The 5,490-nt window shown below is 39.7% G+C and overlaps 1 non-coding gene across 1 annotated transcript; it reads right to left on the bottom strand.

The window, feature by feature from the left end:
* Nucleotides 1-773: 773 nt before the first annotated feature.
* On the bottom strand, nucleotides 774-881 carry LOC130978005 (small nucleolar RNA R71). The gene has a single exon (XR_009085669.1). It is a non-coding gene; the product is annotated as a small nucleolar RNA R71 (small nucleolar RNA).
* Between the last annotated feature and the right edge of the window lie 4,609 nt (nucleotides 882-5,490).

Genomic DNA, 5,490 nt, shown 5'->3' with positions numbered 1-5,490 from the left:
TTAAAAATGTTTTCAAAATATTTCACTTGATTTTCGAAAATTTCTTCCTCTCTTCCCACATCCTTCTATTTATGGAGTACCACTCTTTCTCAATGCACAATTCGAACTCTATCTAATTAAGTTCGAATTCTCTACTCCTTCCTTCTATTTTTCTTTTTCTCTGACACCTCAAGGAATCTCTATACTGTGACATAGAGGATTCCATATTTTCTTGTTCTCTTCTCTTTCATATGAGCAGGAACAAAGACAAAGGCATTCTTGTTGAAGCTGACCCTGAACCTGAAAGGACCTTGAAGCGAAAGCTAAGAGAAGCCAAGGCACAACTCTCTGTAGAGGACCTAACAGAAATCTTCAAAGAAGAAGAGACCATGGCAGCCGAAAATAACAACAATGCCAACAATGCAAGGAAGGTGCTGGGTGACTTTACTGCACCTACTCCCGACTTCTATGGGAGAAGCATCTCTATCCCTGCCATTGGAGCAAACAACTTTGAGCTTAAGCCTCAATTAGTTTCTCTAATGCAACAGAATTGCAAGTTCCATGGACTTCCATTGGAAGATCCTCATCAGTTCTTAGCTGAATTCTTGCAAATCTGTGACACTGTCAAGACTAATGGGGTTGACCCTGAGGTCTACAGACTTATGCTATTCCCTTTTGCTGTAAGAGACAGAGCTAGGACATGGTTGGACTCACAACCTAAAGAAAGCCTGGACTCATGGGAAAAGCTAGTCAATGCCTTCTTGGCAAAGTTCTTTCCACCTCAAAAACTGAGTAAGCTTAGAGTGGAAGTCCAAACCTTCAGACAGAAGGATGGAGAATCCCTCTATGAAGCTTGGGAAAGATACAAACAATTGAACAGAAAATGTCCTTCAGACATGCTTTCTGAATGGAGCATCATAGGTATTTTCTATGATGGTCTCTCTGAACTATCCAAGATGTCTTTGGATAGCTCTGCTGGAGGATCTCTTCATCTGAAGAAGACGCCTACAGAAGCTCAAGAACTAATTGAAATGGTTGCATGGTGGACGAAATTGTATCTCTTTATAGAATATGATAATAGAATATGGTCCAAGATCAATTTCGTTCAACTAACCAGCAAGTGCACTGGGTCGTCCAAGTAATACCTTACGTGAGTAAGGGTCGATCCCACGGAGATTATTGGCTTGAAGCAATCAATATTTATTTTATTTGTCTTAGTCAGGATGTCAAAGAAAATTGTTTGGATTACTTGAACAATAGAGTTACTTGTTTATAAAGGATTGTGGAATATGTTGGAGTTTTGGAGATGCTTTGTCCTTTGACTTCAACTCTTCCTTGGAATCCGCTTCTCACACGCAGGTTCCTTCCATGGCAAGCTCTATGTAGGGTGTCACCGTTGTCAATGGCTACTCCCCATCCTCGCAGTGAAAACTATGCCCACGCACTCTGTCACAGTACGGCTAATCACCGGTTGGTTCCCGCTCCTACTGGAATAGAATCCCTCTTTTGCGTCTGTCACTAACGCCCAGCAGGTTAAAGTTTGAAGCACGTCACAGTCATTCAATCCCGGAATCCTACTCAGAATACCACAGACAAGGTTTAGACTTTCCGGATTCTTATGAATGCCGCCATCTATCCGGCTTATACCACGAAGATTCTGTTGGGGAATCTAAGAGATATTCATTCAATCTGATGTAGAACGGAGGTGGTTGTCAGGCACACGTTCATGGGTTGAGGAAGGTGATGAGTGTCACGGATCATCACCTTCTCCACAGTTAGGCGCGAATAAACATCTTAGATAAGAACAAGCGTGTTTGAATGGAAAACAAAGGAATTGTATTAAATCATCGAGACGCTGCAGAGCTCCTCACCCCCAACAATGGAGTTTAGAGACTCATGCCGTCAAAAGTATGTAATTCAGATCTGAAAATGTCATGAGGTACAAGATAAGTCTGTAAAAGTTGTTTAAATAGTAAACTAGTAACCTAGGTTTACAGAAAAATGAGTAAACTAAGATAATTGGTGTAGAAATCCACTTCTGGGGCCCACTTGGTGTGTGCTGGGGCTGAGACTGATGCTTTCCACGTGTGGAGGCCTTTCTTGGCGTCAAACTCCAGGTTTTGACGTGTTTTGGGCGTTCAACTCCGGATCATGACGTTTTTCTGGCGTTTAACTCCAGACAGCAGCATGTACTTGGCGTTTAACGCCAAGTTACGTCGTCTATCCTCGTTCAAAGTATAGACTATTATATATTGCTGGAAAGCCCTGGATGTCTACTTTCCAACGCCGTTGAGAGCGCGCCAATTGGACTCCGGTAGCTCCAGAAAATCCATTTCGAGTGCAGGGAGGTCAGGATCCAACAGCATCAGCAGTCCTTTTTCAGCCTAAGTCAGATTTTTGCTCAGCTCCCTCAATTTCAGTCAGAAAATACCTGAAATCACAGAAAAACACACAAACTCATAGTAAAGTCCAGAAATATGATTTTTGCCTAAAAACTAATATTATTCTACTAAAAACTAACTGAAACATGCTAAAATCTACATGAAATTACCCCCAAAAAGTGTACAAAATATCCGCTCATCACAACACCAAACTTAAACTGTTGCTTGTCCTCAAGCAACTAGATGAATAAAATAGGTTCTAACAGAAGTAAAGAAGTAATAAAATCCTCGAGTTTTAAATGAAGCTCAAATTCTTATTAGATGAGCGGAGCTTGTAGCTTTTTGTCCCTGAATAGTTTTGGCATCTCCCTGTATCTTTAAATTTTCAGAATGATTGGCATCCTTAGGAACTCAGAATTCAGATAGTATTGTTGACTCTCCTAGTGTAGTACGTTGATTCTTGAACACAGTCATTTTATGAGTCTTGGCTGTGGCCCTAAGCACTTTGTCTTCCAGTATTACCACCGGATACATAAGTGCCACAGACACATAACTGGGTGAACCTTTTCAGATTGTGACTCAGCTTTGCTAGAGTCCCCAGTCAGTGGTGTCCAGAGCTCTTAAGCACACTCTTTTGCTTTGGATCACGACTTTAACCACTCAGTCTCAAGCTTTTCACTTGGACCTTCATGACACAAGCATATGGTTAGGGACAGCTTGGTTTAGCCGCTTAGGCCTGGATTTTATTTCCTTGGGCCCTCCTATCCATTGATGCTCAAAGCCTTGGATCCTTTTTACTCTTGGCTAGTGCCCATGGCTTGTGAATATTGTGTTATTATATTTTTTTTTGACTGCTTTTTCTTGCTTCAAGAATCAATTTCATGATTTTTCAGATCATCAACAATATTTTTCGTGTTCCTTATTCTTTCAGGAGCCAATATTCATCAAATTCAAAGTACATATTATGCACTGTTCAAGCATTCATTCAGAGAACAAAAAGTATTGCCACCACATATAATTAATTATAATTTTATTTATTAAGAACTCGAAAAATATAAATTACTTTTTTACTCTAAAAGAAAATCTACTACTTTATTCATGCCTAATGATGATGAGAAAAATAAATTATAACTTAATTGGAAATAAAATCAAAAATAGACATCCTAATTATTACTAAATATCTTCTAAGGTCAATTTCTAAAAGGAATAATCCCTAAGTTAAAACAGAAAAATTGGAACTCAGCAACCTGTTGTTTTGAGGAGTGGATGCTCCTCTAATTCTTTGGGGTGTGGTTCAAGGATTAATTTTTGGCGCTTCAGCTCCCTTAGATCACGCCCTTGCTCCTCTTGTTCCTTGAGCAGTTTGCAAATCATGCTACCTTGATTATTCTGTTCTTCCTTTATTTGATCCATAGCTTCTTGCAATCTGGAAACAGAAGCCTCTAGCTGTTCCCAATATTCGAATTGGGGCAGTTCTGGGAGGGCTTCTTATGCTCTCCTTCTGACAGGATCCTCTTGTTGCTGTTGCCTGATCATTGATATTCCAGTAATGGGCTTTTCAATTAGGATATATTCAGTTATTCCCATCTTTACTCCAGCTTCTTTGCAAAGCATAGAAACTAGGCTTGGATAAGCCAATTTGGCGTCCTTGGAATTCCTGTTTGCTATTTTATATAGCTCACAGGAGATCAGCTGATGGACTTCTACTTCTTTTCCCAACATGATGCAATGAATCATGACAGCTCTTTTGATGGTAACTTCAGAATGGTTGCTGGTGGGCAATATGGAACGACAAATAAAGTCTAGCCAGCCTCTGGCTACTGGTTTTAGATCTTCTCTTTTGAGTTGAACTGGGATGCCAGTTGTACTGGTAGTCCACTTGGCTCCAGGGATGCATATGTCCTCCAAAACCTTGTCCAACCCTTTATTGACCCTCATCATTCTCCTATTAAAGGAGTCTGGGTCATCTTTCAGTTGAGGGATCTTGAATATCTCCCTGATCCTGTCAGCGTTGGTATGAATGATTTTTCCTCTGACCACTGTCTTATGATCAAAGATAGCAGCTCCAATGATTCTTTGCCTTTCTGTCTGCCATAGATTAGCATAAAATTCCAGAATCATGTTCTTCCCCACTTTCGTTTCAGGATTGGCCAGAATTTCCCAATTCCTGTTTCGAATTTGCTCTTGGATCTCCGGATATTCATCTTCTTTCAGATCAAATCTGACTTCCGGGATCACTGATCTGTGACTCATTATCTTGTAGTAATGGTCTGAATGTTCTTTAGTTAAGAACTTCCCTTGATTCCAAAGTGGCTTTGGAGCGCTTTCTTTCTTCCCTCTTGGGACGGTTTGCTTTCCTTTAGGGGCCATGATCTTAAGTGAGTATTCTTTTGTGATCACGGATAAGCACACCAAACTTAGAGTTTTGCTTGTCCTCAAGCAAAGGAGAAGAAAGAAGAGGGATAGAAGGAGAGCAAGTGTGGGGTGAAGAGAAGGAGGAGGAGGCCGAAGACAATATAAAGGGATGGGGGGTGGGAAATTTTCGAAAAAATCAGAAAGAGATAAGATAAAAGATATGATTTTAAAAGATATGATCAGAAAAAGATATAATTTAAAAAGATATGAATCAAAATTTAAAAGATAGATTTGAATTTTAATTTTTGAAAAGGATTTTTAAAAGGGGTTAAAGATGTGTTGGAAACAAATTTGAAAAGATGATGGATTGAATTGGAAATCCATTTTTACTTTTGGGTTAAGATAAATCAAAAAAAAAAAAATTTGCAATCATTGGATTTTAGAAATTAGGATAAACATTTTGGAATTGAAAGTGATAATTTAAAATATGTTTATGCAAGAAATCATGAATTGAAACATAAAAATTTTGAAAAAATGCAAAGAAAAACAAAATTGTACCTCCTCCCACCATCCTGGCGTTAAACGCCCACATGGTGCATGGTTTGGGCGTTTAACGCCCACATATTGCTTCTCCTGGGCGTTCAACGCCCATGTGATGCTTCTTCCTGGCGTTGAACGCCAGGAGGTCCTTCTTTACTGGGCGTTTTTCTAAACGCCCAGAATGCTAGCAGATTGGCGTTAAACGCCCAGAAGGTGCATCTTTCTGGCGTTTAAC

This window comes from Arachis stenosperma, chromosome 4, assembly GCF_014773155.1.
Source record: "Arachis stenosperma cultivar V10309 chromosome 4, arast.V10309.gnm1.PFL2, whole genome shotgun sequence".
In the NCBI taxonomy this organism is placed as follows: Eukaryota; Viridiplantae; Streptophyta; class Magnoliopsida; order Fabales; family Fabaceae; genus Arachis; species Arachis stenosperma.
Note: the sequence above shows the minus strand (reverse complement) of the source record. Positions and strands in the feature narration are given on the sequence as shown.